Below are 21,540 nucleotides of genomic sequence, written 5' to 3' on the forward strand. Positions count from 1 at the left end.
TCCAGACACAACGATAGCACACGATACAATATTATATTTGCTATATAAGAAATATTTTAAGTAAAAAAAGTAAAATTTTAGTGTTTAATTCAATTGTCTTGCCACATGTGGTTTATTGTGCCACTGTGCTTAATTTGTTTAGTGGCCAAGATTTAGAAAAAATGCAAAAAATACAGAATAAAGCTATGAGAGCTATTTTGAATGTGAGTAGATTTAAGAGTATTGGAAGTATGTTAGATGAATTAGGATGGATGAGTATTAGAATTAGTCTAAATATTAGTACATTGTCTTTTGTTTATAAGTTAGATCATAAGTTATTACCTAAGTATTTTGATGATTATATAATAAGGAATAGAGATAAACAAGTATTTTGATGATTATATAATAAGGAATAGAGATAAACAAGTATTTTGATGATTATATAATAAGGAATAGAGATAAACATAGTTTTTATACTAGAAATAAGGACAAACTAGTTGTAAGTAGAGTAAGAAAGAATAAGACGGCTGGGGGTGTTTTTCACATGGGTGTGCTCATGTATAATGCCCTCCCTGAGTGCGTCAGGTCTGCTAAAAACATGGATGCATTCCTGCGAGGTGCGAAGAGACACCTCTGTGAGGGACAGTACATATAAGTTAATTATAAATTTTAGAGTTAAGTATAATAATTAAGATGTATTTTTAAATTAGCTTGATAGCTAAAATATATAAAAATAAATAAATAAATAAATAATTACAGTCAATATTCGACGGCCTTATACCTTGCGAGTCTATCCAGGTGCACCACCATTAATCGGTTTGAGCCGTCGAATTCCCTGCGTATCCTATAAACTACGTCACTAAGTTTGGTCACTATGGTGTACGGTCCTTCCCACAGCGATTGCAGCTTTGGTGAAAGCCCTGGATTCTTGGCAGGGTTGTACAGCCATACTCGGTCACCTGTTTCGTACGCCGGTTCGGTTCTGCGGACGTCGTATCGCGTCTTCATACGGCTATTCTGCATCCGGAGGTGGGCTCTGACGAACCGATGTACCTTGGCCATGTCTTCGGTCAACTTCGTGGTATATCGGTGTGGATCCTGAGGTTCGCTGTCTGGTGAAGGGCCCCCATATAGTAGGTCCGCCGGCATGCGCAGTTCTCGTCCGTACATCATGGCTGCTGGTGATGCTCCTGTCGCATCGTGTTGTCGCATGTGTCGCATCTCCAGGGCATCTGCTACGGTCTCTGCCTCCTGGTTCGGTAGTGGAATCGCTTCCGGCCACTTTGTGAAGTAGTCCATAGCCACCAGTATGTATCGGTTTCTTCGTTCGGTGGCCGGGAGTGGACCCAGAATGTCGACATTCGTTGTAGTGGCGTCCCCGAAAGGTACGGTTGAAGTGCCCCGCGATTCCTTCGGTGTGGTCCGTTGTGGGCCCCGCATTGTGCGCATCGTTCGCACCACTGGGTGACGTCGATTCGACACGTCGGCCAGTAATATTTTTGGCGCACGTTTCGGTACGTTTTATTGATACCGAAGTGGCCCCCCGTGGGCGCGTTGTGCATCTCCCACATGATTTCGGGTATCTTCTCAGTCGGCACCACCAGCTGCTTTGTGTGACGTGTTCCCGCAGTGTTCTCCCATCTCCGGTACAGCTTACCGCCTTCCACCTCCAATGCATCCCATTGGGTCCACAGTATTTTCAGTTCCTGCTCCTCAGCAGATACTGTTTCCCACGGTGGTCTCTTTCCGGCGTTCTTCCACTCGACGATTTTGTCGATCGTCGAGTTTGTCATCTCGTTGGGCAAGATCCCTACGAGGGCTAATCGTGCTTCCGGTTTTGCGGGTTCTACTGGTTCCGTTCGGGCCAAGTTGTTATCCCGATCGGTTGTCTCTGCGCGTGAGCATTTGGAGCACCCTTCCGCACACGGCCTTCGCGATAGTGCGTCCGCGTTCCCGTGTTTTATCCCCGGTCGATGAATGATGGTCACGTTGTACTGGCCCAGAATTTCCAGCCACCTCGCCAACTGGCCCTCCGGTCTTTTGAAGTTCTTCAGCCACGTTAACGCCGAGTGGTCGGTTCGTAACGTGAACTTCGAACCCGGTAGGTAGTGGTGGAAGTGTTGAATGGCTTTAATTGCCGTCAATAAAATTTCGGTTTGTGTAGTGATTTTGATACTATTATTAGAAATTAATTTAAATTGACATTGAATGGGTGGTGTTTCTGTTGTTGATAATATATGAGCTCTAAACTTATTGAAGTCAATAACATTGCTCACATAAATAGGCGGTGGAAGTGGTTGTTTGTTAGGTTTATTGGTTTCTTTTTTTACTAATTTTCTCTGCTAAAGTTCATTTTCAAGTTCTTCTTCATCTGTGTGGTAGTCTTTATTCAAATTGTCAAGACTTTTGCTCCTATTTAGAATAGATGTAGAAGGCCTGGATTTTTTTTCCATTATTTCAATTCTTTTCTTTAAATCGGTTATAGATATCTCATATTGTTTGCATCTGATTTCATATTGTTGGCATAGATGTGTAAGTTGATCATACGGATCGTACTGCTGCGCCAGTGGCACTGGATTATCTGTGTTCATTTTTCAGAACGGGTGCAAAACTGCGCCGCGCCGGTAACAGCGCGGCAACAGTTTGATTTTGTTGTTGTATATTCACTTATTATATTATATTATTGCAACTTTAAATTTTATTATAATAATTATTATATATTTATAAAATTTATAAATGTTATATCGAACGCGATAAGGCGATAGCGCACATCGACCGATTGCAACCGTGTACGGCGACGAAATTTATTTTTGAAAATGCTGAATTTACATAATGTAAGAATGGCGAAATTTGGATGAAACAAAAATAAACATTCTGGTAGCTTTATTTACACACATACATCATTATTAATTTTAGGTTGGCATATTGTTCATTCATTCTCATTCTCATTCTCACCAATTTATCTAATAAATGCATACGATGAACACAAACTTGTGACCGGGAAAAGTAATAGTTATTACAATTTATTATACGCGATTAATCAAAATTATAAGATAAAATACGTATAAAACTATCAGGATTTTCACTAGTATTGAAACACTTTGTCTATATCAGTACTTCTCAACGTGATCGAATTTATCAACTTATTTATTGTTTACATACATATGTAAATAATATAGATTGGGTTTTTAGATTCCCATCCCTAATCCATATAAACCTGGAGCAATTTACTATTTTCAATTGGAAAAACACGGGAATATTATTTTCTTCTCTTTCTAAATAAATAGATATCGGCCAGGAACTGTCGCTACCAGAAGAGCACTGAACTGCTCATCCGCAAGCTGCCTTTCCAGCGCCTGGTCCGCGAGATCGCCCAGGACTTCAAGACCGACCTGCGTTTCCAGAGCTCTGCTGTTATGGCTCTCCAGGAAGCTAGCGAGGCTTACCTCGTCGGTCTCTTCGAAGACACCAACCTGTGCGCAATCCACGCCAAGCGCCTGGATGTCCATCATGCCCAAAGACATCCAATTGGCCAGACGTATCCGCGGAGAACGCGCCTAAATATCTACTCACATTCAAAACGGCCCTTTTAAGGGCCACAACAAATATATTTCAGATTTATTTTTCACCATTTACAAAGAGTCCGCGCCCAGCGCCCGCAGTGCACGGACGTGCCCAGCCGCGCTGTCGTTGTCGTTACCCGCGCTACAAACAGCTGTGCCGTTAACAGCTGCGTCGCCGAAACCGCGATGTAACTACCGCTCGACTCTTCGAACGCGTCCCTCTGGGAATGAGATGCTGTACTAGCAACAGCCAAATAAACAAAACAGTGATAGTGACAGTGAAAAGTGACAGTGACACAACAAACAAACCCACCCACAAGATGGCCAGTGTGAGGCGTGATGGCCGTGGTGACACTAGCGCTAAAACGCAAAAATTCACGGAACACGACTTTAAAAAACTTTTGAAGGCGTACCAAGAAATGAGGGAAGAAAACGCTTCCCTCAAAAAGTTAATCGCAACTCACGCAGCCCAACGAGCAGCTGACCAAGCAGCCCACTCCGCCCAACTGGGAAACCTCGCGTCAAACATGTCGCAGGCCCAGTCGACGACGACGACCACAAAGACGAAGGATATGGCCACATCCCCTCAGACGTCACCCCGCAAAAAAGGTAAGCGTAGAATGACGAGCCCACCCAACACCACACACACACAATCACAGTCGCAATGAATTACATTTTCAATCAATATGTATGTACATGTATTTAATATATTATAATACAATGAATATTTCATTATATTATATGTATGTAGAATAAGTTTGACGATTCAAACTAGACATTGCAACATTTTGTATTAAATCCGATTGCATTAAATTATTAAAGGATTTACATCGCCACCCTGAACGTTGCCGTGTGATAAATTTTGCCATAGTACTTTAATTTTATTATATTTTGATCATGAGTAAAAATCACACCTTGCACCAACGATGATTACCGCCAAATCACCAAAGTGCTCCAAGATGAAAAATTTCAATTTTATGCCCACCCTCTAACGGAAGACAAACCGCTCAAACTAGTCATTAGAGGCATTAGTCCCAACTACTCCGAGTCAGAGTCCTTGGCCAGTCTTGGTTACAAAGCCAGTAAAGCCACTGTTCCGACGTTGTTTCGACGTGTGGCAAACAGTCGTATTAACTCATTGATAGATTGGTATCATTGACGAGTCGTGGCCGGAAACTGACGCTGCCGGCCGGTCAGTCTGCATTTGGGCAGCGTTCGCGAACCTTGTGTTTCGTCGATACGCTTTGCGGATTAAATTCCACATGTGTAAATTTTACATATCAATAAACTTCATCTAAACCATTATCGAAGTCTTTTCCAATACATTAATTATTTTTAACAAAAATGAGCCTATTGTAACGTGGGGTGAAGTGGGTGGCTTTGACTGAACAGGGAAAGACCAGCAGAGATGGGAGTCTAAAGGAAACGACAGTTCTCAGAGAAAGCTGTGGTCCGACTCGACTTCCGACTTTCTTCTTCTTTATGGCTGCGTTTTAACGATAGTTTATAGGGAGTGCCACTCCCTTAACCTATCCATCGAACGTGTTGTATGGGATCGGACTCTCGGTGATGTTTGTGGTGCGGACTGGCGGCTGCTCGCTTGTGGGGTGTTTGTCGATCTGGAACACTAAGCAAAATTAGTGCATCATCTGTGGGATACTGTCGGGGTTAGTGTGTTAGTGGGTGGTTAACGGGTATGGACCGTTTGGAGGTGGTTGAGTCTGGTTAATTAAATTGGGTGCTATTTTAGCCTATACCCATCTTCAAAATGTCGATGGGTCTTTGATTGGACGTGAGTTTGGTCACACTGAGGGAATTGATCAGGGGATTGTCTATTTTGCCGAGAGACTTGAAGTAGTTCACGGCAAGTTTGTGTACGTGTTTGTCGAGGTAGTCAATGCTTAGGTCATTGTGAATTATAGTGTTTCTTGTGTACCAGTCGTAGTTGTCCGTCGCATGCAAGAATTTGTTTTGAATTGTCTGTAGTCTGAGTATGGATCTGTTGGAGATGGTAGTGTGAGCCCACACGGATGATGATGGATTTATACAGCAAGCACTTGTTTTTAAGCGAGAGCTTGCTGTTTGGTTTGCATAGTGGGTAAAGCTTTGACGCAACTGCCCTAGCTTTACGCACCGCGTTAGTGATGTGGGGTCTCCAGGTTAATTTGCGGTCGATTATTACCCCCAGGTAGCGGGTAGACGTGGTCCAGTTGACTGGTTTGTCGTTTATAATGACTGGCTTGGCTGGTTTGCACCGTTTTTTACGTCTGGAGAAGAATATTGCCTGACTTTTATCCGGGTTGATTTTCATCAGCCATTTATCGTACCACGCTACCAGTTGGTCCGAATACTTCTAGAGGGCGTGCGAGACTTCCTTGGGGCCGACGGAGCTCGCTAAGATGGCCGTGTCGTCGGCATACTGTGCGATGTTTGTGTACCTATGTGTAGGAGTGGGTATGTCGTGTGTGTAAAGGTTGAATAGCGTGGGGCCGAGGATGGAGCCTTGGGGTACCCCAGCGGAGATGCCTCGCTGAGTTGATATGCGGTCCTTGAGGTTGACCTGAAATCTCCTTTCTCTTAGGAAGGATGCGATAGAACGTATTGAGTGGGGGGTGATGTTGGCGGCAATCATTTTGTAAAGGAGGCCAGAGTGCCAGACTTTATCGAAGGCTTTGGAAATGTCTAGGAAGATTGCTCCAGTAAACATGTTGTGGTCGAAACCGTCTATAACGGTTTCAACAACTCTGTGAATCTGGTGAACGGCAGAGTGTTGGGGTCTGAAGCCAAATTGTGTTTTGGGAAGAAGGTCAATTTTTGCGATTTCGCTGTTGAGATTTGAGATTAAGATCCGTTCCAGGATCTTACTCAGTGAGGATAGCAAGCTGATGGGTCGGTAACTTGTTGCAAGGGAGGGGTTCGAGTAGGGTTTTCTGATGAGAATGACATTGGCGAGTTTCCATTGACTCGGAAAATAGCAGATTCTGTTGGTGGCATTTAGTATTGCTGTGAGTGCAGCGATGGCTTTTTGAGGGAGTTCTTTTAGAACTTTGTTGGAAATTCCGTCAGGGCCAGGGGCCTTTTTGGCAGCGATAGTTTTGATGATGTTTAGGACTTCAAGCGGCGAAGTGGCGACAATGGGTACTGGGGCTGGGTTTTCGAGGTAGCTGTTGACGGAGCTTTCAACCATTTGGCAAAAGTCACTTTGCAGGTTGAAGTTTGAGAGAGAGAATTGGTCCTGGAGACTGTTGGCTAGGGCTTCCGCTTTATCGGTGGTGGAGTAGACGAACTTATCGTCGGGGGGTAAAGCTTGCGGGTGCAGAGGAGAGTGGGGTGTGGTGGTGGTGCTGGCGTCTAAGGCTGACTGTATTTCATCCGTGAGTATGTTAATAGCCGAGTCTATTTCTTGGGTGGTGTGAATTGAGTGGAGGTAAGTGACGGTGTGATGAAGGAGAGTTGAGAATTTCTCCCAAGATATGGTACTTCGGAGGATGGGGTTTATAGTTACGGGTGTGTTGGTGAGTTCTAGTATGACCGGGTGATGGTCGGAAGAAAGATCATTTGCTACAGTCAAGGACTGCGCGCCCGGAAAATTTTGAGTAAGAACGATGTCTAAGATATCGGGTCTGCCTTTGAAGTTAATGGGGATTCTTGTGGGTTCGTCTGGGGCCGTGACGGAAACTTTTGGGTTTGAAAGTTGGGAATAACTTAAGAGAATTTTCCCATTATTGTTAGTGGCTTGACTGTTCCATCTGGAATGTTTGGCGTTAAGGTCGCCTGCGGCAATGGTGGCTTTGTTAGTGTTGAATATTTTGTCCAAGTCTGTGGTGAGTAAGTGTTGTTTTGGTGGGTTGTAAACTGCGTGGAGGATGAGTGGGGTGCCAGTGTTAGTCCAAACTTCTACCGACGTCAGTTCTATCCCTGTGGTGATCGGCCGCGGGGCCAAGTTGTGTTGAATTGTGTGTTTGATGAATATGGCAGTGCCGCCGGCGGCTTTGCCTATTCTGTCGTTTCTGTATGTGGTGTAGTTTGGGAAGTTTAGTCGATTGCCAGGTTTGAGCCAAGTTTCGTTTACTAGTGCGATATCAATGGAGTGTTGGAGCAAGAATTGCTCGAATTCGACACGCTTGCTGAGTATGCTGCAGGCGTTCCAGTAAACGATCTTGAGGTAGCAAGTCATTTTTTATGTTGGTGGGTGAGCATGAGCAGGATGGCATTTATCGAGTCAATGGACTGTTCGATTTTGCTCATCCGATTTGAAAGGTCTTGGTTTGGGTTCCAGCTAGTGTTGATGTTGGGTTGTTGGGTGGGAGGGGTTAGGGGAGGGAAATTTGAGTTTTCGTGTCTATATTGCGATACGTTGGTCTTCGTTGGTTGGGGGTGGGAGGGGTTGGGGTTTCGGGGTTGGCGGGAGTTCTTCCTGCTTTTGTTGTTGGGATTTGAAGGGCAGCCTCTGTAGCTGGAAACGTGAGGGCCTCTGCAGCTGGTACAAGTTGGAGTGGAGGTTGTTGACACACAGTCAGTGGTCAAATGGGGTCCTGCACATTTGATGCACAGGGGGGCGACATGGCAATTGTAGGAGCCGTGACCAAAGCCTTGGCAGCGGTGGCAATGCGGTACAGTATCACCACGGCGAAGTGATTCGATGCGAACCAGTTGGCCGAAGATGCTGGAGAGGTTGAACAACTTCTTCCCCTCTTCGTTGCGTGTGGTCCCGACAGTGAACATGGGCATGTCGCGCTTGTCACGTCGTGATTTCATGACGGTGGCTTTACTGGCTTTGTAGCCAAGATTGGCCAACTCGGCGAGGACTTCTGACTCGTTGGGGCTAATGCCTCTAATGACCAGTTTGAGCGGTTTGTCTTCCGTTAGAGGACGTCCTGGACAAGATACTCCTCATATTGTCGTTTCACGACGAGGATATCCGCGCTGCCGTCTTCACCGCAGATCCGAAGACCCCACTGCAGGAGCTGTTACGGCTCGCAAAACACGCGAGGGATGCGAAACGGCTGAGGAGTCAAGGGAGGGGGGCGGCCAACAGACCAGCCCAAGACCACCAGCCTCACTTCAATACCGCAGCTCGAAACGCCAGCAGACCTCCCTGGCAAGCAGAAAGCCGTAACGGTCACAGACCTCCCTGGCAAGCGGAGGGCCGTAACGGCAACAGACCGCCCTGGCAAGGGCAAAGGAACTGCCGAAACTGCGGAAGCCCACAATGTCACGGGCGGAACTGTCCGAAGGTACGGGCAGTCGAGAAAAGAATAATGGTCAGTTCCACACGGGCAGGACTGATCATCGAAGATGAAGAAAAGCCCGTCCCAGTGTTAGGGAGCGACGGCGACTCACCTTTCGTATTGGACACCGAAGGCGAGATCGGAGGAGTACCATGTAGGGTACTGTTGGATACCGGGGCAAGCATCTCCGTTATCTCCAGCAAACTGTTCGCCAAAATTCCCCGCGAACATAGAAAAAGGGTGAACGACAAGAGGGAAAGAGTACGAGTCGCAGACGGTCGACACGTAGCGATCTACGTATGGGCCGAGACTACGTTGGCAATTAAAGGCACACAAGTGAGATGGAAATATGCCGTCACTGATTTCTCCTCAGAGGTCATCATGGGGATGGATCTCCTGCGCCACCTCAATACGATCGTCGAACTGGGAGGAACCACGACAAGGGTCACTTTCCGGAACGCCATTGCGCCCCATCGACCAGTAAGTTCAGTCCATTCGTGTCAGGAAATACAAAGACACGAACTGAACGGAAAGCGACAAGACGACCTGCCCCGCCAACTGGACGCTGCTATCATCGACCTACCACCTGGAAAACGGTCGACGATCGTCAACTCCCTCCTCCAGCATCGACAAGCCTTCGCCCAAAGCGAACGGGACTTAAGCCAAGTCCATAAAGGGAGCCATCAAATAAATAGCGGCGACGCCGCCCCCATCAAACAGGCCCCTCGCAGAATACCGCTGCACAAGAAGACAGAGTTACGGTCCCTCATCAACGACTTGTTGACAAGACAAATAATCGAACCAGCAGCCGGTCCCTGGGCCTCCCCCATCGTATTGGTCACGAAAAAGACCGGCGAGTTGCGCCTCTGCGTTGACTATCGTCGGTTAAACGCCGTGACAACGAAAGACTCGTTCCTGATGCCACGAATGGACGACGTCCTGGACAGACTCGCGGGCGCCAAATTCTTCTCGACGTTGGACCTGCAGAGTGGTTTTTGGCAAGTCCCAGTCGAAGAGAAAGACCGACCAAAAACCGCCTTTACCACTGAATTTGGTCTATTCCAATTCCGTGTCATGCCTTTCGGCCTCTGCAACGCGCCTGCCACATTCTCCCGGCTAATGGAAGACATTCTCGGTTACCTGACCGGATCAACCCTCGTATACCTCGACGACATCATCATATTTAGTCCGACCCCGGAGGCCCAATTGGAACACATCCAGACGGTCCTCAAACGCCTACTTCTTCTTTGTGGCTGCGTTTTATCGATAGTTTATAGGGAAGTGACACTCCCTTAACCTATCTATCGAACGTGTTGTATGGGATCGGACTCTCGGTGATGTTTGTGGTGCGGGCTGGCGGCTGCTCGCTTGTGGAGTGTTTGTCGATCTGGAACACTAAGCAAAATTAGTGCAACATCTGTGGGATACTGTCGGGGTTAGTGTGTTAGTGGGTGGTTAACGGGAATGGACCGTTTGGAGGTGGTTGAGTCTAGTTAGTTAAATGGATGCTGGTTTTAGCCTATACCCATCTTCAGAATGTCGATGGGCCTTTGGTTAATTATTAGTTTAGTCTTGCTGAGGGAATTTATTAAGGGATTGTCTACCTTGCCGAGAGACTTGAAGTAGTTTACGGCAAGTTTGTGTACGTGTTTGTCAAGGTAGTCAATGTTTAGGTCATTGTGAATTATAGTGTTTCTTGTGTACCAGTCGTAGTTGCCCGCGGCACGCAAGAATTTGTTTTGTACTGTCTGTAGTCTGAGTATGGATCTGTTAGAGATGGTTGTGTGAGCCCACACGGGGCTCGCGTACGTGATTTGTGGGCGGATGATGGATTTATACAGCAAGCACTTGTTTTTAAGCGAGAGTTTGCTGTTTGGTTTGCATAGTGGGTAAAGCTTTGACGCAACTGCCCTAGCTCTACGCACCGCGTTAGTGATGTGGGGTTTCCAGGTTAATCTGCGGTCGATTATTACCCCCAGGTAGCGGGTAGACTTGGTCCAGTTGACTGGTTGGTCGTTTATAATTACTGGCATGGCTGGTTTGCACCGATATTTACGTCTGGTGAAGAATATTGCCTGACTTTTGTTCGGGTTGATTTTCATCAGCCATTTATCGTACCACGCTACCAGTTGGTCCGAGTACTTCTGGAGGGCGAGCGAAACTCCCTTGGGGCTGACGGAGCTCGCTAAAATGGCAGTGTCGTCGGCGTACTGTGCGATGTTTGTGTACCTATGTGTAGGAGTGGGTATGTCGTGTGTGTACAGGTTGAATAGCGTGGGGCCGAGGATGGAGCCTTGGGGTACCCCAGCGGAGATGCCTCGCTGGGTTGATATGTGGTCCTTGAGTTTGACCTGAAATTTCCTTTCTCTTAGGAAGGATGCGATAGATCGTATTGAGTGGGGGGTGATGTTGGCAGCAATCATTTTGTAAAGGAGGCCAGAGTGCCAAACTTTATCGAAGGCTTTGGAAATGTCTAGGAAGATTGCTCCAGTAGACATGTTGCGGTCGAAACCGTCTATAACGGTTTCAACAACTCTGTGAATCTGGTGAACGGCAGAGTGTTGGGGTCTGAAGCCAAATTGTGTTTTGGGAAGAAGGTCAATTTTTGCGATTTCGCTGTTGAGATTTGAGATTAAGATCCGTTCCAGGATCTTACTCAGTGAAGATAGCAAGCTGATGGGTCGGTAACTTGTTGCGAGGGAGGGGTTCGAGTAAGGTTTTCTGATGAGAATGACATTGGCGAGTTTCCATTGACTCGGAAAGTAGCAGATTCTGTTGGTGGCATTTAGTATGGCTGTGAGTGCAGCGATGGCTTTTTGAGGGAGTTCTTTTAGAGCTTTGTTGGAAATTCCGTCAGGGCCAGGGGCCTTTTTGGCGGCGATAGTTTTGATGATGTTTAGGACTTCAAGCGGCGAAGTGGCGACAATGGGTACTGGGGCTGGGTTTTCGAGGTAGCTGTTGACGGAGCTTTCAACCATTTGGCAAAAGTCACTTTGCAGGTTGAAGTTTGAGAGAGAGAATTGGTCCTGGAGACTGTCGGCTAGGGCTTCCGCTTTATCGGCGGTGGAGTAGACGAACTTATCTCCAACTTTGATCCTGTCGATCCTGTTGCCGTTGCTTCTGAAGATTTTTGACAGTTTCCAGAAACCGTTATGTCCGTCTTCTAGCGCTCTGAGTTTGGTATCCCAGTTGTCGTTTCGTAGTTGCCACAAGGCGTTTTTAACGTCTTGTTGAAGTCTGTTCATTCGCTGTTTGAGGATTGGGTCCTTGTTCCTTTGGAATGCCTTCCTAGCTCTATTCTTAAGGCGAATAAGATCGCGAATGTCGGGGGGTAAAGCTTGCGGGTGCAGGGGAGAGTGGGGTGTGCTGGTGGTGCTGGCTTCAAGGGCTGACTGTATTTCGTCAGTGAGTACGTTATGAGCTTCAACTACTTTGTGGCTGCGTTTTAACGATAGTTTATAGGGTAGTGACACTCCCTTAACCTATCAATCGAACGAGTTGTATGGGATCGGACTCTCGGTGATGTTTGTGGTGCGGGCTGGCGGCTGCTCGCTTGTGGAGTGTTTGTCGATCTGGAACACTAAGCAAAATTAGTGCAACATCTGTGGGATACTTTCGGGGTTAGTGTGTTAGTGGGTGGTTAACGGGTATGGACCGTTTGGAGGTGGTTGAGTCTGGTTAGTTAAATGGATGCTAATTTTAGCCTATACCCATCTTCAGAATGTCGATGGGCCTTTGGTTAATTATTAGTTTAGTCTTGCTGAGGGAATTTATTAAGGGATTGTCTACCTTGCCGAGAGACTTGAAGTAGTTTACGGCAAGTTTGTGTACGTGTTTGTCAAGGTAGTCAATGTTTAGGTCATTGTGAATTATAGTGTTTCTTGTGTACCAGTCGTAGTTGCCCGCGGCACGCAAGAATTTGTTTTGTACTGTCTGTAGTCTGAGTATGGATCTGTTAGAGATGGTTGTGTGAGCCCACACGGGGCTCGCGTACGTGATTTGTGGGCGGATGATGGATTTATACAGCAAGCACTTGTTTTTAAGCGAGAGTTTGCTGTTTGGTTTGCATAGTGGGTAAAGCTTTGACGCAACTGCCCTAGCTCTACGCACCGCGTTAGTGATGTGGGGTTTCCAGGTTAATTTGCGGTCGATTATTACCCCCAGGTAGCGGGTAGACGTGGTCCAGTTGACTGGTTGGTCGTTTATAATTACTGGCTTGGCTGGTTTGCACCGATATTTACGTCTGGAGAAGAATATTGCCTGACTTTTGTCCGGGTTGATTTTCATCAGCCATTTATCGTACCACGCTACCAGTTGGTCCGAGTACTTCTGGAGGGCGAGCGAGACACCCTTGGGGCTGACGGAGCTCGCTAAGATGGCAGTGTCATCGGCATACTGTGCGATGTTTGTGTACCTATGTGTAGGAGTGGGTATGTCGTGTGTGTACAGGTTGAATAGCGTGGGGCCGAGGATGGAGCCTTGGGGTACCCCAGCGGAGATGCCTCGCTGGGTTGATATGTGGTCCTTGAGTTTGACCTGAAATTTCCTTTCCCTTAGGAAGGATGCGATAGATCGTATTGAGTGGGGGGTGATGTTGGCAGCAATCATTTTGTAAAGGAGGCCAGAGTGCCAAACTTTATCGAAGGCTTTGGAAATGTCTAGGAAGATTGCTCCAGTTGACATGTTGCGGTCGAAGCCGTCTATCACGGTTTCAACGACTCTGTGAATCTGGTGAACGGCAGAATGTTGGGGTCTAAAGCCAAATTGTGTTTTGGGAAGAAGGTCAATTTTTGTGATCTCGCTATTGAGATTTGAGATTAAGATCCGTTCCAGGATCTTACTCAGTGAGGATAGTAAGCTGATGGGTCGGTAGCTTGTTGGGAGGGAGGGGTTCGAGTAGGGTTTTCTGATGAGAATGACGTTGGCGAGTTTCCATTGACTTGGAAAGTAGCAGATTCTGTTGGTGGCATTTAGTATAGCTGTGAGTGCAGCGATGGCTTTTTGAGGGAGTTCTTTTAGAGCTTTGTTGGAAATTCCGTCAGGTCCAGGGGCCTTTTTGGCAGCGATGGTTTTGATGATGTTTAGGACTTCAAGCGGCGAGGTGGCGACAATGGGTACTGGGGCTGGGTTTTCGAGGTAGCTATTGACGGAGCTTTCAACCATTTGGCAAAAGTCGCTTTGCAGGTTAGAGTTTGAGAGAGAAAATTGGTCCTGGAGACTGTCAGCTAGGGCTTCCGCTTTATCGGCGGTGGAGTAGACAAACTTGTCTCCAACTTTGATCCTGTCGATCCTATTGCCGTTGCTTCTGAAGATTTTTGACAGTTTCCAGAAACCGTTATGTCCGTCTTCTAGCGCTCTGAGTTTGGTATCCCAGTTGTCGTTTCGTAGTTGCCACAAGGCGTTTTTAACGTCTTGTTGAAGTCTGTTCATTCGCTGTTTGAGGATTGGGTCCTTGTTCCTTTGGAATGCCTTCCTAGCTCTATTCTTAAGGCGAATATCGGGGGGTAAAGCTTGCGGGTGCAGGGGAGAGTGGGGTGTGGTGGTGGTGCTGGCGTCGAAAATTTTGAGTTAGAACGATGTCTAAGATATCGGGTCTGCCTTTGAAGTTAATGAGGATTCTTGTGGGTTCGTCTGGGGCCGTGACGGAAACTTTTGGGTTTGAGAGTTGGGAATAACTTAGGAGAGTTTTCCCATTATTGTTAGTGGCTTGACTGTTCCATCTGGAATGTTTGGCGTTAAGGTCGCCTGCGGCAATGGTGGCTTTGTTAGTGTTGAATATTTTGTCCAAGTCTGGTAGTTTGGTATCCCAGTTGTCATTTCGTAGTTGCTTGTAATAATTTTTTTTATCTCTTTGGAAAAGGTATTTAACCCCTGACCACATGCACTGCTATAAATATAGGCGCCACCGAAAGTATAAATACGGGCGTTTTAGTGTCGCGACTCATATTGGAGGCGTTTCGAACCGTGAAGGAAGAAAACGCTTCCCTCAAAAAGACCATCGAGTCGATTCTCGCGACTCACGCAGCCCAACGAGCTGCTGGCCAAGCAGCCCACTCCGCCCAACTGGGAAACCTTGCGTCAAACATGACGCAGTCCCAGTCGATGATGACCACGAAGGACATGGCCACATCCCCCCAGACGTCACCTAAAAAAAAAAAACGGTAAGCGTAGAATGGTAAGCCCGCCCAACACCACACGCACACAACCACAGTCGCCCCCACACAATAGCAACAGATACGCGCCACTCGCGGAACTCGACTCCGACCCCGATTTCGATTCCGAATCCAACTCCAACAAAATGGAGGTTACCGCCACTGCCAAGTCCCCACCTGCATCAGCAGCTGTACCCGCACTTACAAAAACCCCGGCACCACAACCGGAAGACTACTTATTCCCGGTTGGCATAATCCGTAACAGGAATGTTACACAAAAGCGTCCAACTCGCGACGTGCCCACCCAACAAGCGGCCCCCAGCGCCCCGTCGGCAAATACGCCCCAAACCCCTCGCACAGCACAAATTCGTGCACCCCCTCAAACCGCAAGACCCGCTCACCCATCCGGAAACACCGTCTCGGACACTCCTTCACAAAATGTCCAAAGAGCAAAGGTTGCTCCAATCTTCCTTAGGTTGCCATCGGACTACAAGGCAGTTCAAAGGAAACTCAACCAACATAATGTAGCGTTGCATAGGGAGACGCCCCGTGGACCGGTGACGTCATGGTGACGCCGACCAATGGTGGAGTCGGGCGTTGTGGCCAATGGCTACACCCGACTCCTTGACCAATGACTGTACTTGTTGACGTGTCATAAACGTGTATGCGCTGAGCGCTCTATGATATAAGAACGGTACGCTCTCGATCGGTGGCATTCGGATCCTGACCTCCACCGGACGAGCAGCAATAAAGAACTGGAACCTGCCTGCGTGTTTTCTTGTACCTCGACCTGACTCCACTTACCTTTGAATACTCTTCACTGGTGTCAGAAGTGGGATCTATATGGTTGGGACAAGGAGCCACAAAGGTGCGGATTCGAGGTCTTCATCGCCGCCGGAAGACATGGAGCCGAATCGGAAACGAGCATAGCGGCGATCGAGATGCTGCTTGCGGGAGCTGGAGATGCCAATTCACGCCTTCTACGAGAAAAACGCAGTTCTCACTGCGACGAGCTCTCAGCTCATTCAATTGGGTTGATGCGTGTTGTCATTTGGCGCCTAGAAGCCAGGATGGCGTTCCACACACGCGCTATCAAAACTGGATTGCGTCATGCTGCCGAAGGCGAGAGAGGACCACCCCGGAAGGTTGCAGGGAAAGGCAACCAGCAGAAGCGGAGTCATCCGGAGAACGAGAGCCAGGGTCAACCAGAAGCAGTGCACCGGGCTACGATCGTCGAACTTATCGAAGACTAGCAGCCAGCCGGGTCGACGACGACTTTTGGTGATGTCGTCGTCAGAAAAGGAGCTGTTGCGACGTAGAATGGGATACGTCGATTACGAGTTCACCACCGCTCCCGTAATGTCTACATTCAATACTCGATGTCATCGAAATTCAGCGCAGCGATCGATGGTTGTTGATCTGCGTCCACTGTTTTCAACATGGGGAGATATTTCAAGGGCGAGAGACCGTTCAGAAGGAGTCGTCACCAGCTACACAGCATTCGCAGTACGAAGGCATGAATCATCGCGTTAGTGTCGCTACTTCCACGAAATGAAATGGGTTTCGTTTCGTAAACAATGCAACGGCAGAGGCACATTTAGCAGAGACGCTAAATGTTGGCGGTACCTCGACGGGGTTCACTGCGTAGATTTCCAGGGACGAAGCCTCTCTTCAGGGTCATGAGCACGGGTGCGCGTTCTGGGTTGAACGTTTGGTTTTGCAGTTGTGATGCTGGAACCAACATGATGGAAGAAGACGAAGCTGTCGAGACGAAGTTGGACGTTGGTGACACGTGCGAGATGGACCGACCACGTTGGCATTTAAACGGAAGAAACACCAGATAATAAGTCGACGTATAGATGAATAAGTTCATGCAACTGTAATTATGTGTAACTGTTTTGTAATTGTAAATTAATGTGTAAATTAATGTGTAAATTAATGTGTAAATTAAGGTGTAAATTGGTGGGTCGATCGGGACGATCTCTCTTAAGAGGGGGGTTGTGTAGCGTTGCATAGGGAGACGCCCCGTGGACCAGTGACGTCATGGTGACGCCGACCAATGGTGGAGTCGGGCGTTGTGGCCAATGGCTACACCCGACTCCTTGACCAATGACTGTACTTGTTGACGTGTCATAAACGTGTATGCGCTGAGCGCTCTATGATATAAGAACGGTACGCTCTCGATCGGTGGCATTCGGATCCTGACCTCCACCGGACGAGCAGCAATAAAGAACTGGAACCTGCCTGCGTGTTTTCTTGTACCTCGACCTGACTCCACTTACCTTTGAATACTCTTCAATAACTACAAGTTCACGGCCGTCTACTCTGAAAACAGAGTAAAAATCTCCCCTCTCACCATCGATGATTACCGTAAAATCACGAAATTGCTCCAAGAGCAACAATTTCAGTTTTATGCCCACCCTCTAACGGAAGACAAACCGCTCAAAGTAGTCATTAGAGGCATTAACCCCAACTACTCCGAATCGGAAGTCCTCGCCGAGCTGGCCAAACTTGGCTATAAAGCCAGTAAAGCCACCGTCATGAAATCACGACGTGACAAGCGCAACATGCCCATGTTCACAGTCGAGACCACACGCGACGAAGAGGGGAAGAAATTATTCAACCTCTCCAGCATTTTCGGCCAACTGGTTCGCATCGAATCACTTCGTCGTGGTGACACTGTACCGCAGTGCCACCGCTGCCAAGGCTTTGGACATGGCTCCTACAACTGCAATGTCGCCCCCTTATGCATCAAATGTGCAGGACCCCATTTGACCACTGACTGTGCGTCAACAGCCTCTGATCAACTGATCATGCTCACCCGACAGAAAAAATGACTTGTTACCTCAAGATCGTTTACTGGAACGCTTGCAGCATACTCTGCAAGCGTGTCGAATTCGAGCAATTCCTGCTCCAACACTCCATTGATATCGCACTAGTAAACGAAACTTGGCTCAAACCCGGTAATAGACTACACTTCTCAAACTACACTACATACAGAAACGACAGAATAGGCAAAGCCGCCGGCGGCACTGCCATATTCATCAAACACACGATCCAACACAACTTGGCCCCGCGGCCGATCACCACAGGAATAGAACTGACGTCGGTAGAAGTTTGGACCAACACCGGCACCCCACTCATCCTCCACGCAGTCTACAACCCTCCAAATCAACACTTACTCACCACCGACTTAGACAACATATTCAACACCAACAAAGCCACCATTGCCGCAGGCGACCTTAACGCCAAACATTCCAGATGGAACAGTCGAGCCACTAACAATAATGGGAAAATTCTCCTTAGTTATTCCCAACTCTCAAACCCAAAAGTCTCCGTCACGGCCCCAGATGAACCCACAAGAATCCTCATTAACTTCAAAGGTAGACCTGATATCTTAGACATCGTTCTTACTCAAAATTTTCCAGGTGCGCAGTCCTTGACTGTAGTAAATGATCTCTCTTCCGACCATCACCCGGTCATACTAGAACTCACCAACACCCCCGTAACTATAAACCCCATCCTCCGAAGTACCATATCTTGGGAGAAATTCTCAACTCTCCTTCATCACACCGTCACTTACCCCCACTCGATTCACACCACCCAAGAGATAGACTCGGCTATTAACGTACTCACTGACGAAATACAGTCAGCCCTAGAAGCCAGCACCACCACCACTCCCCACTCTCCCCTGCACCCGCAAGCTTTACCACCCGACATTCGCGATCTTATTCGCCTTAAGAATAGAGCTAGGAAGGCATTCCAAAGAAACAAGGACCCAATCCTCAAACAGCGAATGAACAGACTTCAACAAGACGTTAAAAACGCCTTGTGGCAACTACGAAACGACAACCGGGATACCAAACTCAGAGCGCTAGAAGACGGACATAACGGTTTCTGGAAACTGTCAAAAATCTTCAGAAGCAACGGCAATAGGATCGACAGGATCAAAGTTGGAGATAATTTTGTCTACTCCACCGCCGATAAAGCGGAAGCCCTAGCCGACAGTCTCCAGGACCAATTCTCGCTCTCAAACTCTAATCTGCAAAGCGACTTTTGCCAAATGGTTGAAAGCTCCGTCAATAGCTACCTCGAAAACCCAGCCCCAGTACCCATTGTCGCCACTTCGCCGCTTGAAGTCCAAAATATTATCAAAAGCATCGCCGCCAAAAAGGCCCCTGGCCCTGACGGAATCTCCAACAAAGCTCTAAAAGAACTCCCTCAAAAAGCCATCGCTGCACTCACAGCTATACTAAATGCCACCAACAGAATCTGCTATTTTCCGAGTCAATGGAAACTCGCTAATGTCATTCTCATCAGAAAACCCTACTCGAACCCCTCCCTCGCAACAAGTTACCGACCAATCAGCTTGCTATCCTCACTGAGTAAGATCCTGGAACGGATCCTAATCTCAAATCTCAACAGCGAAATCGCAAAAATTGACCTTCTTCCCAAAACACAATTTGGTTTTAGACCCCAACATTCTGCCGTTCACCAGATTCACAGAGTTGTTGAAACCGTTATAGACGGCTTCGACCACAACATGTCTACTGGAGCAATCTTCCTAGACATTTCCAAAGCTTTCGATAAAGTCTGGCACTCTGGCCTCCTTTACAAAATGATTGCTGCCAACATCACCCCCCACTCAATACGATCCATCGCATCCTTCCTAAGAGAAAGGAGATTTCAGGTCAAACTCAAGGACCGCATTTCAACTCAGCGAGGCATCTCCGCTGGCGTACCCCAAGGCTCCATCCTCGGCCCCACGCTATTCAACCTTTACACACACGACATACCCACTCCTACACATAGGTACACAAACATCGCACAGTACGCCGATGACACGGCCATCTTAGCGAGCTCCGTCGGCCCCAAGGGAGTCTCACTCGCCCTCCAGAAGTACTCGGACCAACTGGTAGCGTGGTACGATAAATGGCTGATGAAAATCAACCCGGATAAAAGTCAGGCAATATTCTTCTCCAGACGCAAAAAACGGTGCAAACCAGCCAAGCCAGTCATTATAAACGACCAACCAGTCAACTGGACCACGTCTACCCGCTACCTGGGGGTAATAATCGACCGCAAATTAACCTGGAGACCCCACATCACTAACGCGGTGCGCAGAGCTAGGGCAGTTGCGTCAAAGCTTTACCCACTATGCAAACCCAACAGCAAGCTCTCGCTTAAAAACAAGTGCTTGCTGTATAAATCTATCATCCGCCCACAAATCACGTACGCGAGCCCCGTGTGGGCTCACACTACCATCTCCAATACATCCATACTCAAACTACAGACAGTTCAAAACAAATTCTTGCGTGCCGCGGGCAACTACGACTGGTACACAAGAAACACTATAATTCACAATGACCTAAACATTGACCACCTTGACAAACACGTACACAAACTTGCCGTGAACTACTTCAAGTCTCTCGGCAAGATAGACAACCCTCTTATAAATTCCCTCGGTGAGACCAAACTCACGATCAATCAAAGGCCCATCGACATCTTGAAGATGGGTATAGGCTAAACTAGGATAGATAGAATTAATCTGTAAATATATATTATGACAACAGTAACCATAAGTTAAGTTAACCAAGCCACTAACATAATACTATAGCCTCTAAATATAAAACTAACCATACTAACCGTAACAGTATCCCATAGTTAATGCACTAACCTATGCTTAGTGTTCTAGCCATCCAAATCAGCAATGCGAGCAGCCGCCAGCCCGCACCACAACATCACCGCGAATCGGATCCCAGATAATTCGCTAGATCGATAGGCATGGAGTAAACTCCATGGAACTATCTATAAAATATTACCCACTACTACTACTCGGAAGTCGAGTCGGACCACAGCTTTCTCTGAGAACTGTCGTTTCCTTTGGACTCCCATCTCTGCTGGTCTTTCCCTGTTCAGTCAAAACCACCCACTTCACCCCCACGTTACAACTTAATTAATTTTAATTATTTTTTCATTAATCGATGCGGCTCATAGTCATATAAGAAAAAAATTAAATTAATTAATATTTTGCAAGCACGGATAATCCGCAAACCGGATAATCTGCAAGTCTATGTAAATTTAATAATTGATATGGTAATTCTCATAGACGTGCAGATTATCCGGCTTGCGGATTATCCGTGCTTGAAAAATATGAATTCATTTAATTTTTTTTTTTTTTCTTATATGACTATGAGACGCATCGATTGATTGCGACCGTAAACACGCGATTTATTTGAAACAAATGATGTTAAACAAAAACGATTTTAGTTTCCTTTTCAAATGTCTTTTACTATTGCGTTAATTATGTATTTCAGTCGCTTTTGATCAGTGAAGAACTAACAAGTGCGTGTATTCAGAGCAGATGTTTTCGTAACATACGTATATTCAATTATTATCAATTATTTTCAGAAAATATTACAGATTGACATACCTGTTCGAGATATAGTTAAACAAAAAAATAATTTAGAGGCGTTCGCGAGAGATTGTAATAGTTCCGCAGGTCCTTCGAAACGAAAAAGTATGAAAATGTCAACATTCGAAGATTTGGATGCAACTATGCTCATATAGTTTAATCAAAAACCAGTAGAAGGAATACCAATTAGCGGTCAAATG

The 21,540-nt window shown here is 46.9% G+C and overlaps 1 pseudogene; it reads left to right on the forward strand.

The window, feature by feature from the left end:
* Positions 1-2,795: 2,795 nt before the first annotated feature.
* Positions 2,796-3,540, forward strand: LOC143910035 (histone H3-like; annotated as a pseudogene).
* Positions 3,541-21,540: the final 18,000 nt, after the last annotated feature.

The sequence above is a fragment of the Arctopsyche grandis genome, chromosome 3 (assembly GCF_051622035.1).
Source record: "Arctopsyche grandis isolate Sample6627 chromosome 3, ASM5162203v2, whole genome shotgun sequence".
Lineage (NCBI taxonomy): Eukaryota > Metazoa > Arthropoda > Insecta > Trichoptera > Hydropsychidae > Arctopsyche > Arctopsyche grandis.